This window comes from Cavia porcellus, unplaced genomic scaffold (genome assembly GCF_034190915.1).
Source record: "Cavia porcellus strain 051 isolate PalLab524CR breed Dunkin Hartley unplaced genomic scaffold, mCavPor4.1 scaffold_30, whole genome shotgun sequence".
NCBI lineage: Eukaryota > Metazoa > Chordata > Mammalia > Rodentia > Caviidae > Cavia > Cavia porcellus.
Window position 1 is genome coordinate 30,127,120 of NW_026947513.1, and position 20,323 is coordinate 30,147,442.

At 42.8% G+C, this 20,323-nt stretch overlaps 1 long non-coding RNA gene across 3 annotated transcripts in view; it reads right to left on the minus strand.

Annotated features, from left to right (window-relative positions):
• Nucleotides 1-230: 230 nt before the first annotated feature.
• Nucleotides 231-20,323, minus strand: part of LOC106028042 (uncharacterized) — a 76,197-nt gene continuing 56,104 nt past the window's right edge. For 2 of the 3 annotated variants that reach the window (XR_010044631.1, XR_010044633.1), the window contains 4 exons: nt 10,442-10,802; nt 996-1,117; nt 788-885; nt 232-362 (listed from right to left, as the gene is read on the minus strand). This is a non-coding gene — a long non-coding RNA (uncharacterized LOC106028042). Of the gene's footprint in view, nt 363-787; nt 886-995; nt 1,118-10,441; nt 10,803-20,323 lie in introns of all 3 variants that reach the window. The other variant, XR_010044632.1, reaches the window with a different exon arrangement.

The window sequence follows — 20,323 nt, forward strand, 5'->3', positions numbered from 1 at the left end:
CAGGAATCAGAAGTCTGTGTCTGAGATAGTGATCTTCCTGCATATTCCTTGAGTTCATTTTACTCTTGTGGAGTTCAGAGTAACAGCATGATTTCTGTGATATGTGTTATTTGTTTGGGAATATCTTAGTTTGGATTTTACCAGAATCAAGAAAATACATGTAAGTTGTTTATGTAGGAGTTGCGCTTGAGACTGCCAGTAAAGAAGTGAAGGGGTGTGATATTGTGAAACATATATTTGGTCCCCACCTCGTTTCCTGGTGTGCAACTTCTGAAAGCCTTCAAATGTTTACAATGAAGAGTGTTTTTGCTTGTTTTCATATCTTATTGAGCTGACTGATAGTTGACAGCCTCTAGGTAGCTCTAAGGTAGAGAATGATCATAGAAAAGATCAAAGCAGGATTAGATGGTTGGAAATTTCACCTCAACCTTCGATCTCTGAGAAAGGAAAAGGGGCTGAAGGGTAAGTTGATCACCAATAGCCAGTGATTTAATAAATAATGCCCACATAATGAAACCTCCATGCAAATCCCAAAGGGCAGGGTTTGGTGGGCTCACCATAACTGGACATATGATGGTTCCCAGAGGGTGGTGAGCCTGGAGAGGCCACGGGAGCTCTGTACTCCTTCTCCCATCTTCACCCTAGCTCACCCCACCAATACCATTCAAGAAGGGAACAATTGACTGAAGTCACTGCTGCCCCTTATACGTGCCAGTCCTGCCCGGTCCCAGAATGTCATCTGCCGGAGCCCCCTTATTTATGGAATGGCTCCACTCCCCTCACTCACCACAGGTCGATGTAGGCACCCTGCATCTGTAGCCTCTTCATCTGTAGCCTTTGCAGTAGCCTTGATGATAAACTGATAAGTATGTATCCTTGAGTCCTCTGCGCCACCATAGTAAATTAATAGAATCCAATGAATGATACAGTTCTTAATTTACAGTTCATCAGTCAGAAGTGCAGGTAAAGTAGCCCAGGGCTTGCAATTGGCTTACTTTGGGGCAGCCTGTGGGACCAACTCTTCAATCTGTGGGAGCTGATGGCATTTCCAAGTAGATGGTGTCAGGATTTAATCAGGTGACCCAGAGCTGAAATGTGCTGCAGAATCGATTGGCTGCTGTTGGAAAAAATTACACACTTTTTGATTAACAAGATCACAGAAGTCTATGTTAAAAAAGAGGATGATGAGGGAAAACCCCACTTTGAGTTTTTCCTTTCTACTGTAGGAACTGAAGCACAAAAGATAAGGAAGTCAATAAAGAGTGCATTGCTGAGCAGGTCACCACTGAGCAGCCAGGACACAGTTCTGCCAGGCACCCTGGGAGACAATATGTAATGTCCCTTGGAGTTATCCCAACTGAAGAAAGCTGAAGATATTAGCCACCAATAACATCTCCCATCTGTCACCAAAGGAAGGGTGATTCCGAAGGGTTTGTCTCTGGTGTTTCCAGCCTCCTCTATGGGCCTGCTTAGCATAAGCCAGCAGGTGGGTGACAGGGCCTCAGGAATGGAGATGCCCCGAGCAAGCAGCAGTGCAGAGGTGCGTGTCCAGGAGAAGTGGGTGGAGTACGAACAGTGTGAACTAGTGCACTGTCTTTGTGGGTCTGGATTTTGAATTTTCTTTCTTCCGATGACAGGCACTAACGTTTTTCAAGGCCCTTTGTATGATGGGGTGACTGGATAGCGTTACTCTGCTCCATTACAGATATTTCTGACATTGTAGCTCCTATCATTTCCTTGACATTTGATCAAGATTTAGAAGTATCAGGTGAAAACACTTCTAATAAAGTGTGGATTAAGAGAATTTATAGTTAAAATATGAATTAGTGAATTAGTGTCTCCTAGCGCATTGAAAATGTGCTAATATTGATTAGAGAAATTTTAATGCCCATATTTGTACTCTGAATAACTACTTTAAACAACAACATACAGTGTATTAACTCTTGTTATTTTCCTATTGTTTTGTTATGAAATTTTGCCTTGCCTTTTCCCATAAAATATAAATAAACAAGTAAATAAAAAGAAGATGAATTAATGAAATCTTAATGGAGTTTTGGACATGTTATTTAAACATGGCAGCAGAATCTGTGAATTACTGATTCTTTAATAATTTCCTATTGTATATGTTTTTCTTCTCCAACTGCATACACCTTTGAAAATCTAATATAATTTTGATATACAATGCAGAAATATTTGACAGAAACTTATTATTACTTAAATAATATGACTCATACTAGGGAGGAGGTTTAGGCTGTGAGGACAGTCTTTACCATTAAAAAAAAAAAGAGGTAAGCTCAGCATCATTAAATTGAATAAGATGCTGCAGAGTTTCAGGGAATATTTGTTTTCCATTTAAAAGCAATACTATAAAATTCTACAGAGTTTGCAATTAAAGATGCTAGGTTGAGCACAAGCCTGTATATTTTTACTGCCTCCTGAAATTCCACTAAAATAATAGGAATTGGGTTCTTTAAAAAGGCATAAACATATAAGAACAAAGAATTCCAAACAGGAGATGATAGCTACAAAATTGTGGAAATGGGGAGATGAGTAATTACTGATTAGTAAGTGCAAGAAAGTTGAATCATAAATTCAGTAATTGGAGATATAATTTGCAGTGAAGAATCCATAAAAACTCCATGAATTGGAGACAGTAAGCATGTCCACAAGCTAGGAGAGAAGAAGGCTAAAACAGGCGGTCAGGAGCAAATGTGTATTTAAGAAGCAGTTAAGATCCCTCCCATACCTTCTCTGATCTTGTGGGGCCAAATGGCAAGCATTCTTCCACACTAAAGCAAGACAGAGCATTGCTCACTGGGAAAATTAAATTATAGTCCCTGGACTGGAAGACAGCAAGCACGATAGTATGGAGGTGATGTCATGAAAATAAATGGGCTAAATGAATGCTTCCCAATGTGGAAAGAGTCTGTTATCTCCCTTGACTCGGCTCCCAAGTGCTGGAATCAGGCTGATAGCCCCACGCAGAAGGTTAGCAGATTTCTCCATGGAATCTGGTAAATTCACAAGACCTAACAGTCTTAGTGTTCTCCTCCCTGAACCCACACTGCACATGCAGCTCACCCTACAATGAAGCTCGTGGTCAATAACCCCATTGACTCCATTTCCCATCAAAATCTGAGGGCCCCACTATTAAAAATGAGCACACAAAGTAAACAGACATATTCAGGAAAAAGCTTAACTCAAAAGATTGGGGGGAACCAATGAGCAGAGGCAACAGATTATGAAAGGGAAGAAAAACTGGAAAGAAAAAATATTACTAATATCGTCAGAAAAAAAAGATAACAGCCATGAAATACGAGCCAAAAACTACTACAATAAAGCAAATTCAAAGTAAAGAAAAGAACTTTGAAATTAAAAGTAGGGTATCAGAAACTTTTTAAAAGCTCAAAAGGAAGAGGTAACAACTTAAAAAAGAGAAAATACAGGAAAGGACAAAAATATATTAGAGGACAAGTCTGGGGGCTCCAATAGCTGCATAAAAGAAATTCCGGAGAAGAGAATGGCATCTCCAGAATGACTGTATGAAGTGTCCCAGGACTGAAATATATGAGCTTGCAGACTGAAGACGAGCAAAGTGACTTTTCAGAGCACATCTGCTGAGGCTCTCCGTGTCTTGTCCAGGTCCCCTGTGCCAGGCCAAAGCATCTTCCTGTTGGGAGTGTCAGCTGCTGCCTTGGTCTACTTCCTGCTGAAACTGTGTCACTGATGAAGAGTGAAGACTTAAGACTTTGAGTTCCGGAGACTGGACAGTCCAAGACCACAGCACCAGTGTCTGCTCATTACCTGGCGGGCACCTTCTTGCTGTGGAATCACCTGCGAGGCAGAGCAGGCGGGCTAGCTTGGGTGTCTCTGCCTCTTCTCAAAGTCGTCATAGGGGCCCACTCAGGGCCTCATCTAATCCAAATTCCTCCCACCAACGTTCCTACCTCCATTAACACACGAATGTGAGAATTAAGTTTCCCACACGTGCTCCTGTGGGAAATTCATTCAAAACAAAGGGGCGCCTGTCTCTGAGTGTTGGGAGCCGCAGCCCCGAGCCCGGTCGCCTCACTTGGCGGACGTGAGGCCTGTAGTAAAGAGTGAAGCCTGAGGTAGATTACCCCTCCCATCGAATATGTTAGTTTCCTGCTTACCGCGTAAACAACCCGCTCAACAATATAGTCTGCCTGGCAACTGATGATGTTAGCCAATCAGCTTGCCTTGCTTACTTTAACATGATTGGACACTGTACCCGTATATATACCGGTGCCACCCCTGGGCGGAAGAAGAAGCCAGGTAGAAGCCCGGAAGTAGAAGCCCAGAAGGAGCCGCAGAGAGCGGACCGATAGAGGCTTCGGGGCAGACTGAAGCACAAGAGGAGCCGCGGAGAGCGGACCAAAGGAGGCTTCAGCTGGGAGAACCCAGGGCAGGCTGTACGGAGAAGAAGAATAAAAAGAAAAGGTTGTCCACTCCCAGACTTTGTCGTGTGTCCTTCCGCCGGCCAGAAGCGACCGCGACATTTGGTGGCCCGTATGGGGACTGATCACCCCCGAGACGTGAAGTGGACAACGCTCCAGTACAGAGCTGCGAGACAGGTGAGTTGGGGATAAGCCTGGGCTCTGGGTGGCGCGCACCTACAGGGCTTTTAGACTCCCCTCAGGCTCACGCGTAAGTGGCGGATTCCTTGGGCCTCACGCGGTGAGTAACATATTAAAAAATGGGAAACATGCTAGGTAGCGGCACTAAGAGCGAGGGTGGTTGTGGAGAAAGCTCTCAAGAGCTTACAAAAGTACGCAGGGTATCTGAGCAGGCCCAGTCAGGGAGCTCCCGAGAGGTGTCCGTCAAGGGGAACAAGGATGCTAAGGAGGAGGACGGGGCTCTAGCCTCGGAGTCGTCTGACTCCAAGGACGAGGGAAAGTTGAATGGCAGGGAGGCCAAAGAGACCAGCTGTCAGGAGCCTAAGTCGCTCAATAAGGAGTCGCAGGGTTCTTTTCCAGCGTTGCCCCGCGAATTGCGCTCTGCTCAACCTGGTCTGCGGAGGAGTAGAGAGCTCCTGAGTGCGCCCCGGCGCGAGAGGGAGGCAAAGCCTTCCGCCCCACCTCGGGGGCCGTTTCCGGAGGCGATTCCTCGCCACGAGGCGGCCGCCTGGGAGCCCCCCCCCCTTTCGCCAGAACAGGAAGTGATGCACGGGCCCCCATTTTCCGCCCAATCACGGCCGCCGTCTTATGCTCCGCCGCCGGCGGGTCGGTATTTTCACAGGCGGCTTTGGCAGGGGGGACGCTTGTCTCATGAGGTACATCCACCTGGGATAGATAGTGACCCCTACGAGATATTTCCTGTACAAGTAGCTATGGGCCAGGGACGCAATGTATGGGAGCCTTTTGAGATAAAGCAGATTAGAGAACTTAAAAATGCAGTTACAACCTTTGGGCCGACTGCGCCTTACACCATTGCCATGCTGGAGAATCTGTCTTCTGGGCCCCTCACCCCCGCGGACTGGATTCAGCTAGCAAAGGCGTGTCTGCCCTCGGGTAGTTACCTGGATTGGCGAGCCTGGTATGCAGAGTTCTCTGCAGAGCAGGCTGAGAAAAACGCCAATCGAGGAAACCGGGGGTGGAACAAAGAAATGCTTATGGGAGAAGGTCGGCACGCTGATGATCAGACGCAGTTCCCCGGCGCTGTCTATGAACAAATCAATGCCATAGGGCTCCGCGCCTGGAAGCAAGTAAGTGGTGCCGGAACAGCCTCCTTGTGTCTTTCAAAAATAATTCAGGGTACCACAGAGCCATTTGTTGACTTTGTGGCCCGAATGCAAGATGCTGCCGATAAGATATTTTCTGATCCGGGAGTGGCTCGACCGCTGGTAAGGCAGCTGATTTTCGAACAGTGTACAAAGGAGTGCAAGGCAGCGATAGCTCCTCATAAGAACAAGGACCTCAATGCCTGGATTAGGATATGCAGAGAGATAGGGGGGCCGCTCTCTAACTCGGGAGTGGCTGCTCTCCTGGCCGCGGCTGTACAGCAGAGGGGACCTCGCGGGTCAGGAGGGGAATGTAAGGCTAAAGGGTGTTTTGCCTGCGGGGAGCCAGGACACATTAAACGTCACTGCCCAAACAATGCAGATGCTAGGCCTCGTCCTAGGAATGAAGAGCCATATGTTTGTGGGCGATGCAAGAAGGGATCACACAGAGCTGAGGAGTGTAGGTCAGTTTTTGATGCTCAGGGCAACCGTATTTGTGGACAAGATGCTAGAGAGCCAAAAAACGGCCAGAGGGGGCCCCCTTCACAGGCGGGCCCCCGCCCCAGAGACAGGACAGCTCAGGGTGGCAGCCTTCAACAAGGGCCACCCCTGGGTCAGCAGGTGTGGACCTCAGTGTCGCCTCAGGACTTATATTAGTGCCTGATATGGGTGTTCAAGTGGTTGAAACCACTTTTAAGGGACCGTTACCCAAAAATTCCGTGGGTCTGGTGATCGGGAGATCCTCCACGGCCCTTCGGGGTCTCACAGTAGTCCCGGGGGTCATAGACTCAGACTACACAGGACATATTAAAATTATGGTTCAATCTCTTGTGGGTACTATGGTAATCAATAAAGGAGACAAGATAGCGCAGCTCTTGCTGCTCCCCAGTCTCCACAAGAGATTTCCCTCAAAGCAGAAAATTAGAGAAAGTCAAGGTTTCGGTTCCTCAGGGGAAGTCTTTGAGGGACTCCATATGACACTTGGTAAAAGGCCTATGCTCTCACTTAAGGTCAATGGCAAAAATATAACAGGGCTCCTAGACACAGGAGCTGACCGTTCCATTATCTCCAGAAAGGATTGGCCTTCCAACTGGCCCACCAACACTGCAGATAACACGCTGCAGGGCCTGGGGATGGTGTCAGCTCCTCAGGTTAGTGCTTCAACCCTGCTCTGGTGCGATGAGGAGGGTCATCAGGGCCATTTCCAACCGTTTGTGTTGCAGTTGCCAGTGTCTCTATGGGGAAGGGACATCCTCACTCAGATGGATGTCACGCTTACGTCAAACTGCTCCCCCCAGGCTAAGGATATACTCAGGAACCAGGGATATACCCCCGGCAAAGGCTTGGGCAATGCCCTGCAGGGTCGGACATCCCCAATACCAGTAGAGAACAAAAAAGGTAGGCAAGGATTGGGTTTTTCTTAGGGGCCGCTGAAGAAGCTCTCCTACCCACTTCGATCAAAATCACCTGGAGATCAAATGATCCGGTTTGGGTACCTCAGTGGCCCCTGCCTAAGGAGAAGCTATTAGCCTTGTCAAAAATAGTCAGTACACAACTTAGATTAGGACACATTAACATTGTCTCCGATTCTAGGTATGTGGTCAATGCTATGCAAGTGCTTGAGACTGCCGGTTTAATTAGATCCACTTCCACAGTGGCTGGGCTGTTCCTGTCTATCCAGACATTGCTTCAGAACAGGCACCATAAGGTCTTCACCACCCACATAAGAGCACATACATCCCTGCCAGGGCCTATGGCACAGGGAAATGCGGCTGCTGACACTGCCACTCGCCCGTTATGGATTTTTACCTTACTAACACCAATCGAGCGAGCCCGTGCCTTCCATGATAAGTTTCATGTCAATGCCAGGACACTAGCAAACCATTTCCATGTTTCCAGAGCAGATGCACGAGATATCGTGCGACTATGTGACTCCTGTGCCACATATAAACCTGCCATACCGATGGGAGTAAACCCTCGAGGTTTGATCCCTGGTGATGTTTGGCAGATGGACATCACACATATACAGGAGTTTGGGACTCTTAAATATGTTCATGTTTCCACAGACACCTGTTCTCGCGTCATATTTGCAACAGCAGAAACAGGTGAAAAAGTGTCTAATGTGATCAATCATTGCCTGGCGGCTTGGGCCGCATGGGGCAAACCAAAGATATTAAAAACTGATAATGGACCAGCCTATATAGGCAAAGCTTTCAATGAGTTCTGCAAAATGATGGAGGTTCAATTAAAACATGGTATCCCATACAATCCCCAAGGTCAAGGAATCATTGAGAGGGCTCATAGAAGCCTCAAAGAAATTTTACAAAAACAAAAAGGGGGAGTAGGCCAAGGCCTGGCCCCAAAGGCACGATTATCCATGGCACTATTCACACACAATTTTTTAAATTTAAATAATGATAATCGCTCCCCAGCTGTGGAGCACTGCAACCCTTCCCCCAACCATAAAGGGTGGGTGAAGTGGAAAGATGTCCTGACAGGACAATGGATGGGCCCGGATCCAGTGGTCAGCTGGAACCGAGGCGCGGTTTGTGTTTTCCCACAGGAACCGGGACGAGAACCACTGTGGATACCGGAGAGACTGACACGGGCAACAAAGCCCTCGACTGAAGATCAGACCTGCCCTACTGGAGATCCATCACAGACCAACCAACAAGATGAATAGAAATAGCGGTAGCCCGAAATGGACAAGAAGATCCTCAGGCATATGCATGGCTCGCTCGCCTAGCCTACGACCGAGTCTAGGGACGGTGAGCTTCCCACACTCCTCCTCTAAAAAATTATGATATAGCAGGGTAGATGAGTCAATGACGGGTAAGAGCGTGCCTCCCCAGCATGACTCGACCTAAGCCAGGCCCTACCCCATCCTGCACGTAAGCCGCTGGACTGTTAGATGCTGCCCAGGTCTAAATTTCTCTCCGAGGGGATTTCTTTACGGAGAGGAAATGAGTGCAAGCTTGTGTGCATCCAGGTTCCGTCCAGTTTGTGCCTGGCCCTAGAAAAAGGACGAGGGCCTCAGGGCCTTGGCAGACCATGGGACGGCCGACCAGGGTCTAAGCCAAGGACCTACGGTGGGCCTACGCATAGGGCATAAGCCTCTGCACCCAGTCCAGGAAGGGCTACGATGCGCACATTCATAAAAAATAAAAAAGGGGGAGATGTTGGGAGCCGCAGCCCCGAGCCCGGTCGCCTCACTTGGCGGACGTGAGGCCTGTAGTAAAGAGTGAAGCCTGAGGTAGATTACCCCTCCCATCGAATATGTTAGTTTCCTGCTTACCGCGTAAACAACCCGCTCAACAATATAGTCTGCCTGGCAACTGATGATGTTAGCCAATCAGCTTGCCTTGCTTACTTTAACATGATTGGACACTGTACCCGTATATATACCGGTGCCACCCCTGGGCGGAAGAAGAAGCCAGGTAGAAGCCCGGAAGTAGAAGCCCAGAAGGAGCCGCAGAGAGCGGACCGATAGAGGCTTCGGGGCAGACTGAAGCACAAGAGGAGCCGCGGAGAGCGGACCAAAGGAGGCTTCAGCTGGGAGAACCCAGGGCAGGCTGTACGGAGAAGAAGAATAAAAAGAAAAGGTTGTCCACTCCCAGACTTTGTCGTGTGTCCTTCCGCCGGCCAGAAGCGACCGCGACATCTGAGAATTCCATTCTGAGGGAGAATTGAAAGAAGCAAAAGCTAAATCTTCCAGAAACTTCTACCCACCACTCTGCCTGGCAAAAGACAGTTCACACCAATGACTGATTAAACTCAACAGCTGATAGATAAACAAACAAACTGGAAAGTTGAAAATGTCAGTCACCTTGCCTTCAAGAGGGACTGAGTCTGGGGTACGTTTGCTCTCCGCAGCACCCCTCAGTGCCGAGGGACGTGAGTCCCCATGAGAGCACTTCTTCACCTCTTTCCAGGGCCCGTGATACTTTGCTAGCTTTCCTTATCCTCAGAGTTGTCCTTCAGTTAATCACATCTGTCAAATCCCTGCCTTAGTCTATCTCTAGGGAACCCAACCTAAGGGAGTAGGAGATAGAAGAAACACTCTAAAAACTTCTAGAAAGCAAAAGTAGGTTTAATTCAAAGGATTAAGAATCAGAATGGTATCAGCTTTCTCAACATAGAAGCTGGAAGACAGCTGAAAACTTCCATAAAAATCCTGAAGGAAAATGATTGTCAGTGTAGGATTCTTCACTGAGCACCTGCGATAAACAAAGAAAAGGGGGGAAAAAAATCACAGACGTTTTCAGAATCCAAGGTCTCCAAGAAACTTACTGCTTCTGTACCCTTTCACAGAGGTCCTTCTGCAAAATGAGACAGTAAATCAAGAAAGAAATTGAAGTGAAGGCAGGAGGGGGGCCAACAAAAAGGTGAAGGCTGTGCTCAGAACAAGGGTGAAGGGACATCCCAGGATGACAGCTGTGAGCAGGCCTTCAGGGGCTGGCACCGGGAAGCGCCACTTCATGCCTAGGGACTGGTAGGACATCTGATGTCTGTGGAGAGACACCTCTGCAGTTGCGGGAGGGGTCAGGAATGCACTGGTGACCTTGGGCAGCTTGCTTAACCTCTCCAGTGCTCAAGTTTCTCATTTGCGAAACAAACAAAAAAATCCCGTAGTTGTTGCTTTCTCATAGTGTTTTCCCGAGGGTTTAATGAATTAATAAATCGCATCAAACACAAAACTACCTGGCACAGAATGGACCATTTATGTTTCCCATGTTGTTTTATCTCTGGAAATGCAGTAAGATTGGACAAAAAGCACAAAGGTCTTATTTTGATATATATAGTAATGAAATTAATATATTGTTAAGATTGTGGTACAGTTTTGTCTCTGTTTTTGATTTAGTGCATTCCAAAAAGTTATTTTGATATTTTTAAAGACTTGTGTACTGATTCCATTGAATGTACATTTTTAAGTTCTTCCTTTTTCTTTTCTTTCCTTCTTTTCTTCTTTTTCATTTTCTTTTCTTTCTTTGTCTTGCTTGTTAATGGGTTCCCAGGCCATGATGTAGTGAAAGGGCCGAAGGAGAAAGTGTACCAATGAGTCCTGTAAATACGTGAAGGAGACACTCAGGAAAATAGGAAACACCACACAATGTTTTGAAGGCAAGTCCATGGAAATACTAATTACATTTGTTACATTAAACAACCCAAAAGGACTCCATTTCCAATACAAGAGAACAGCAAATTAAATTACAAGGTACTTAAGGGCATATCATCAACCATTACATTATGATCATAGATGTCGTATAGCCATGCATATATATGGACCAGGTTGAAAACAGTGTTCAGTAACTTGAAACAAAGCTTAAGGCATAGGGCGATTTTCCTCTCCTGGGTCCTTTTATGCCTCTGTTTCTTGCACTTTTAACTCGTTTGTTCCAAAGCAGCCAGAACTGCAGGTGTGTGTTTGCCTTCTCCCTGGAGAGCTGGCCCAGCCTAGTACAAGACCGGAGACCCATGCTGGGAGTGCAGTGCCACCCCAGTGTGCCTTGGGCAGCAGGGCCTGCCACACCTGCACTTGGACCAAGTCTGGAGAAATTTATGCCAACACATGGTTCCACATCTGGGAAGGCTGAGCACCAGTTACAGTCTCAGCGCTGTGGTCTTTGTTTCTTGAGCAAAACTTCAGCATCCCTTACAGATCAACGTTTTCCTTTCTTCCCACACTCCAAGGTGGGCCAGCAGGCGCCTTCCCCAAGCTGAACATGTTTAAACATTCAGGCCACAAAACTAAATTTTCCAAGATCTCACTTGGAAAATCCCAGATACAAGCAGATCTGCTACCTGTTTAGGTTCCCATCTGAGGAAGATATATTTTAAATAATATTCCTTGAATTAAATTAAATGTTTGTTTTTGCCAAAGTCTTCACAAGTCTTTTTAGGAACTGATTAAATTCAGTCCAACTAAATCTCCTGGCTTAGGCTTTTCTGAGGAGAAAAGGTTAGAAAGAAATGAATGGAAATTCTTTGCAAAGTTAGGAAACCAATGGAAAATAGAAGTAAGTCAAAGGAACTTTTTATTATTATATTTTGTATGAAAGAAAATAACCAGTTAAAAGAAGTCAAAGTAAAATCATCTACTTCGTGATTTAGAAGAATTTGCCTGTATGTTTTCCTATCATTTATATGTACTTTGTATAATTTGTGTTTAGGTGGAACAGAAAACATTATTTATGCTGTGATCCAATTAGAGGAAAGGGAATTGGGTGAGAATACTTTAATATTAAGAAGTGCTTTGTCTTTTTTGACCTACATCAGAAGATACAAAATAGCAGATACACAGGATGAACAAATCTAGACACCTAGTAAAGAACATAAAGACTAGGGTAATACATGTGTATTACGGACCTCTGTTAAGTAAACAACTTTTACCTGCTACTGTCACTGTAAGGTAATCCTGAGATGAGAGACATGTTAATTGACTTCCCTCTCGTAAGCATATATTTGTCTCATAACATTAAGCTGCAAACCTCAAATATACACAGTGAAATTTTCTGTTTTTTAAGGTACTGTGTCCATCGATAAACTGTTGTTCAAACGTGCTCTACCCAAGTTCCATGTCCACCCCTGCTTTTCAGTGTCATACTTATTTATAGGTCCTGTTGTGGTCCCAACTCTGCTAAAACCATTTCTTGAGAGTTCTCAGGCCTTGTTCCAAGCACAGCAGTGCCCCATTATGCCTCTGCACAGATGTTTATCCATGCAGACCTTGACTCAGCTGTGGGGTGTGTGTATGTGTGTATGTGTGTGTGTGTGTGTGTGTGTGTGTGTGTGTGTGTATGTGTGTGTGTGTATATTAGTGGTGAGGGTTACTCGTAAAATGTTTTAGTTTTCTTCTGGAACATCTTTGGCCTTATTGTGACTGAGCCTTACAAATGATGGAATGACACAAGCTGAGACCTTCTTTGTTACCCCATGCCAAAAAGATGGTCCTGGCACTGTGGGTGGGACCAACCCCCACTCCTGTCTACCCAAAAGAGAAGCCAGTGGGGATTTGATTCACCATGACCAATGAAATTAGCCCACCCCTGAGAAAAGCACATGTGGCTTGTACGGGGTCAAGAGATCTCCATCAGATATAGACATCGAGGCCTCATGTTCTGTGACGTGGTAGCCTTGGGAAAGCTTTGAAAATCTGCAGTGCCCTAAGTGCGTCTGACACTAGGCAAGTAAATACCCAGTAAAACCTGGACATCTGGCTCTGCACCTTCATGTGGCACTTCCTGAGTTCTCCAGGAGTCTGATCAAAAAAGCGAGGTAGCAGGAAAGCCAAAAACAGTCTCTGGATCCTGCTTTTTTGGATTTGGATCTCTATCCAGCCACTTATTAACGAGGTGACTTCTGAGTTTATTTTTCTGTGAAAGGGAGATGCCAATTGCTCTCACCGCATAAGATGGTTAGTAGGATCTACGTTTGTAAGGTACTTAAACTGGTATTGGAAAGTGTTATGTGTTTTCTGGATTAAATAAATAGATATGCAGAAACAAAATATTCTGGCTTCCATGTATTTTCACCGAGGGTTGCTTGGACATTAGAAAAAGAAGTATTGAACAGAGATGAACAGGTAAGTCAAAGCTAAACATTAATTTAATTCTCAGTAATTATAGGGACTTGAGAAAGTTTTTTCCCTTCCCCAAACTCAGTGCTTTATATAGCAATAAACTGGGAATAATATGAAACTACCAGCACTCCTCTGAAAATCAGTAAAAGTTATGTAGGGAAAGTACCAAGTCATTGATCTGGGGGGAAAACAGGGCTTTTGAGGTTCATGTTTAAAATTTTTGCTTTAATTTCCTTCATTCAACTGATTCTCTTTTTTAAAAATTGGTTTTGTAGTGTTGGGGCTCCAACCAGGGCCTCCAGTATGGGAAGGAAGCACTCTGCCTCTGAGCTATATCTCAGTCTTCTATTTTTGATTTTGAAATAATGTCTTACTACGTTGCCCAAGCTGGCCTCTAACTTATGGTCCTCCAGCCTCAACCTCCCAAGTAGCTGAGATTATAGGCGTGTACCTGGCTCCTTTCTTTAAATTCTTTAAAGACTGTATAGCTTATTTATTTATGGGTTTGGGGGAAGTTTTCTGATGTAAACAGTAGAAATTTTATCTTCTTTGAAGTTCTTTGTTATTAGTTTATCTATTAAAAGAAATGAAATATTAAAATGAAGTCTATCTATTAAAATAGATATATTTATCTATTTTATCTATTTTATTCAGTGTTTATCTCCATTGAATCACCCCGCCTACAATATCCATGTGATGAAAGAAGCTGGCAAGAACTGTAATTATTGGTAAGACTATTTTGAGAATCCTATATTTCAAGAAAATCTTCCAGACTTGAATTTTTCCTCTTTAAAATCTATCAGCAAAGTGAGATTCTCTCACACTTTGGTTGCTCTCAAAGCTCTATACCACTAGGTAAATGTCACCCAGAACTTTTTGTCTGCCTCAGCATAACTATTTGCAAGGCAAGCTTTTTAAAAGTTTTGATGGTCTGTCATATTTTTATATAAAAGACATACTAAATAATATCGAGTTTAATTTGAATTGAAATTGTGTCAAACATACTAAAACATGTCAAAACTATCTATGATTTTCAGCTGCCCAACATTTGTCTCACATCTGTCCCTTCTTAACCCGGATTGGTGCTTTTCTCTCCAATGTCAAGTTTAAAACCCCAAACCATCTTCTAAAACGTGCTTAAAACATTGAGCAAGTTGCTCTCCATGGGGGTTGCTGACGCAGGGCTGTTTGTGTTTCTTTTTCCAAAGAATGATCACTCCTCTTACTTAACTCTGAAAATTTCCTTGGAAATTTTACCAAACCACCAAAGCAACGGACTGTCTCTCCTGGAGAGAAAAATACAGTCTCTGTCAGTGTGTATGACTGTGTGCCTCTGTAACAAACATGCATGTGAATCATAAGGTCCAGGATCCCTGGGACATCCACCTCCTCCTCAAAGGCATTCCTGGCCACAGAATCATGAACTGATACTCTCTTTCAAAACAGCTGATAATCAGAGCTATGCTTCATGGTACTCTGCAAAAATAAAATGAAATCAAATAAAATAAAGTAAAATGATTTCTGTAGTTGCTATGGTTTGAATAAATGCCCATCAAAGGCCTTTTTTAAAAAGGCTTATTCTCTAACTTGGGGGATTGGGAGGTGGTAGACTATGTGGTGGGACTATGCAGTGTCTTCACCATTGGGAGAGATCCCTTGAGGAGCATGGTAGAGCCCCAGCTCTTTCCTCTCCTCCCTCCCAGCTATAAAGAGAGTGTGTTTTTCCCATCATATGCTCTCAGTTGGGTTAGACCAAAAGCAGTGGGACCAAACTATTTGAACTGAACCCTCCAGAACTGCAAGCCAAAATCAACCTTCTGTCTTTATAAACTGGTTATCTCAGATATTTGTTATAGGAAATGAGATGTTCTGTGACATAACAGTCAAACAGGCTAAGAGAATCTTTGCAAAATAGTTTAAAATATGTTGTAAATCATAAAGTCACAATACACATTAACAGATTGCAGTTCTTTCTTTTCTTTTCTTTCTTTCTCCCTTTCTTTCTCTCACTGATAGTTAAATTTTTTAATAAAGTATTTTAAAGAACACTGTGGCTCCAAAACTCACCTGGGCTCAAGCAAATGTGCCAAGAATGGCCTGCAGTACCCATTTTCTCAAAGTCATCAAAACTCCTGTCCATCTCCCTGATGCTGGCACAGAGAGCTCTCCTCCTGGAAGCTCGGAAATGAGTCTGCACCAATGGAACACTCTTTATCTCTGAAGCAAGCAACCCTATTATTTACAGCATATGGATGGGCCTGGAGGACATTATGCTAAATGAAATAAATCAGACATAGAAAGACAAATACTACATGATTCCATTTCATGAAGTATGTAAAACAGTCCAACTCATAGAACCAGAGGGTTTAAATGATAGTTGTCAGGAACAGCTAGAGGGAAAAATGAGAGGTATAAAGTCTCAATGATACAAAGTGAGTAAGTTCTAGAAATCTGTGGTTTAGCACAGTGCCCCAAATTAATGATACTGTGCTGTATACTTGAAAATTTGTCAAAATGGTAGATCTTATATTGAGAGTTTCTATAACAAGCTAAAAGTCAAACTAAGGAAGCTTTCAGAGGTGGTAAGCACACCTACTATCTTGATTGTAATAGTGTTTTTCTGGGTGTATGCGTATATCCAAGCTCATCAAATTGTACATATTAAATATGTGCAGCTTGTTGTATTAATTATCCCACAAATAAAGAAGCTTTTTAAGAAGAGAAAGTGTGCCAGGATATGTAGTTTCTGTTTATGTGGTTGCACTCACAAATCAAGTAGATGATTTGATGATCTATCATTTTGTACCGTTTTGTAGTATTTATTCCTCTCCTCTAGCACAGATAATTTAGTCTGCATCAGCTATCATTTTTTTTTTTTTTTTGCATCAGCTATCTTGAGAAAGTATCTGTAAAAAGCAGAACAAAGCTGGCAAAGTAGAGGCTGGAAGCAATGACATTCCATCAACGGCGTCCTGAGAAGCTGTCATCCTGAGGCCCCCTGCGGAAACTGGTTCAGCACCCCACAGCCATGTGCAACTGTTAGGTCTCCCCGTTAGGTGTTCTCTCCTCTTTTTCTCTTTATGCAAACAGAATTAAAAATTCAAGCTACTTTTAAGCCAGCTCAGGAGCTCCCATTGCTCTCGATATGAAGCCTGGTCTCTTTTGAAATGTGCCACAGAGACGCGCACAAGCTGGCCTTGGCCTCCACCTCACTTTACCTTTCAGCATTTCCTGCTTTGTGTGTGGGAATCAGTCATTTGTAACTTTCTTCTGGTCCCACACTGAACCCTTCTTTCTACAGTTCTCTCTGCCTCAAAATGTAGCTCATTCCCTTCTCTCGACAAATTCTCCTTGACCTGACCACAGCCTCTGCCTAGGCACCTGCCCCACATCTTTTATGTCTCAGTCTAGACACCGTTTCTTTCTGGAAGCTGATCCTTGCCTGGCCTCTCTTAGCAACACACTTGTGTTTATAGCATTGCGTGCCCTCCCCTTTTCTTCTTTTATACTGAAGAGTGAACCTAGGCCTCTGTACTGGGCCACATCCCCAGCACTTTTTATTTTTCACTTTGAGACAGAGTCTTGCTAAGTTGCTCAATTGCCCAGGTTGGACTGAAACCTGAAATTATCTTGTCTTGGACTCCGAGAGTGCTGGGATTACCGGCATGCACACTATACTAGCTTCCACTGTAACTGAGACTGTTTATATCATATATCATATTCACATTCCCTATTGGACTTTAAAGTCCACAGGGGCAGAAACTGTCTCACTGAAGCTGTTTGACCAAGTCATTTGATCAGTTAGTGGATCAATCTTAACCTTGTTGGGAGTGAATAACAATAAGAGTCTATCACCAGATTCCCAAATATTATCCCCCGTCTTCTCAAAGAACAACACATTACAATTCAACTCCTCAGTCTCTAAAATTAGGTACTGCTGCAAACATGTAGGTGTGTCTGGTAGAGAGGCTGCCCTTTAACTGACAAACTGGACTTGGTGGTGCATGACAGTAATCATAAAACTCTGGGAGACAGAGGCAGGAAGATCACAAGTTCTAGCTCAGCTGAGGCAACAAAACCCACAGGATTTTGTCATAGAGATGCATTTTTTTTTTCAGATTTTAAAAATAGTTTACATTATGTGTTTTCTGCAGTATAAGAAAAGGTGTTATTTCCTTAAAAATACAGCTTGAGGTAGTGATACAAAGTTGCTTAATAAGTCATATTGATAATTTTCTAACCAGCAATTTATTGCAGGGAGAAATTTGTGAACTAAAACAAATCACCGAGCTTTATGTTTTACCAAGCCATTAAAAATGAATTTTCATCTTGAGGACTTGGTACACTTTGAAATTGAATACGAGTAGCAACCTACATTCTTGGGAGCATACATCTCTCTTTTGCATTGATACACAAGAACATGATTTGGTACCAACAGCTTATTCCCAGGTTCATATTACTCCTATACCCTTGATTTCAGTCACGTTTCCTGCGAGTGATAGGGAACAAGGTACTAAAAATATCAAGAAAATAGCATTTGGAAACAGAAGCTAAGCTATCAGGAAGAATCAGAGTAAAACAGGGAATTAAGGGGGGAAAAAAGCAGTAAGAACCACAGAATGGGATGCAATTGTACAACTCTTAAGATTTCTTTGTTTCTAGCTCATATTTTCTGAATGTCAAATTTCCTTAAATGCATTTTCTTTTTTTTTTTTATTTAAGAGGAAAAAGAGAAAAACACAAAACAAAACAAAGCAGTGTAAGGTTACATATAATACAGAACTACAAAAAAAAGCATAACAGTAAGAAATCACCTGTTAATAGATTACATATTATCATCTTGGAAATAGTTGCTCAAATCACAGTATCAAAGAATACAAAGTAGACATTCAAACAGAGAGACTACAAACAGCTGTGTTCAATGATCCAAAAACATTAATATAGTCAGCTATTCAACATCCCTATACACACTTGCTGTTATATCCGTTAGAACTCTTTTTTCCCCTTCCTCTCTTTTTACAAGAAAATTTACACATTTTAGATTTTATTACTCCTTAGTTCTTATTACTTTTTGGGGGGGGGGGAGAATAAAGTCAAATATGGCAGAACAAAGCTGTCAGTGAAAACCAAGGATAGACTTAGCACATGATGTAGAACAGAGTATACGGTTATTAACAATAGTTATCAACGTTGTCTCTTGTTTCCTTAAAAAGATTTGTCTATCTCATTAGATATTATAAAGTTGGACAAAACAGTAGAGAACAAGACCAATAAAACTTAGACATTGTAAACATTACAGGACTTCCAAAGGAGACAATAGTCAAACCAGAATGGGCATCTTAGTGAATCTTACTGCCTTCAAAGTAGTTGCCTATACCCTCGGGCCTGATACTATCCCACAGAATGGAACAGAGTCTAATTTTGTCATGAAGATGCCAATTTTGTCATAAAGGTACATTATTGTGGGCATGTTGTACCGAACTTTATTCTTAAAATATTTCTATTTATGAATTATTAATTTTAATTTTATGAGTTTTAGTATATTAAACAATGAATATTTAACAGGAAAAATATCAAAGAAGTATTGAATTTTTAATATTTATTGTTTATAAAAAACAGCCTCAAAATTTTCAATATCAACTGGTTTTTGGTGAACAAAATCTAGAAAATAACAACAGAAATGAATTCCTATATGAACTACAATGAAAATACCAATAAAACTCTAACAAAAAATAATCTTTATTTCAATTATCAGATCTATGGTAGTTCTCACACAGAACATTTCTTTTGCACATATGACTTACACTGACAGCACTTGTGTTTTGTGTTCCTGGCCTTTTTGTAGGACATACTTGATGTCCTGCAGCTCTTGCTGCATATTATACAATGTATAGTTAGCAGGAACATACAATATCAATGAAATAAAGAATTCAAAACAGAGAACTGTATAGTACAATTCTTAATATGCATTGCACATTTGGAATAAACATCAACATTTTCACATCAGCTGTGTACTTGCCTACAAAACCTAAAAGATAGCATCACAAATAAATTCCTATATGAGCTATGAAAATACCAATAGAAATCTACCATAAAAAGAAGTTTTGACCCCATTGTCCCATCCAGGGCAGTCTTCACACATGACAACTGTATGTTCTATGCACACATCTTGCTTACACTGAGAGCACATGTGCTTACCTTTCCCTTCCTATTCTACAAACCCCATTCTGGTCACCTCTCACCTTCCTGTGTTGTCAGAAGCTTCTTACTATATTATACAACATGGACTTAACAGGAAAATAAGTAAGACATCTATAAAATAAAATATCAAATATGTAGTTAGTGCTTAGAATAGACATCAACATTTTTCATTTGTTGTTTACTGGCTTACAAAACCTAAAAGATACCATCAGAAAAAAAACTCTACGTGATCAACAATGTAAATACAAACAAAAGACCACCATAGAAATAGTCTTTGCTTCAACTGTCACACCCCAGGCAGTCTTCACACATGAAAATTGCATGTTCCGGGCACAAGCATTGCTCATACTGATAGGGGGTATATTTTGTTTTCCTGTCCTTTCCTGTGTGGCACAGTTGACATCTCTTTATTTCCTGTTCTCATACTAGGACTTTGTGATGTTGCACTTGCCTGTTCACCTGTCAGCTCACGAGTGAACTCCACAATTTTTTTCTCATAATTCCCTGGGTAGAAACATTTTGTTTTTCCTCTGCTGCAAATGATCTCCTATGAGTTGCAGCTCCAGTCTTCTAAGAAGATTTCTCCATGATATTTTCCATTTCTTATTTTCTTTGGAAACTATTTATACCACACATGTTTAGGATCAAATAAAACACAACCAGGGTTTTGTGTTTTGAGTGACATCATAGTTGCAACATACCTCATCAACATCTGCTCCACCTTTGGTTTTGTTAGAAAGTTATCATCTCAAGCTTCCATCCTTTCAAGGTTTCTCTATCAATAGTTCCGTCATGGTGCAATA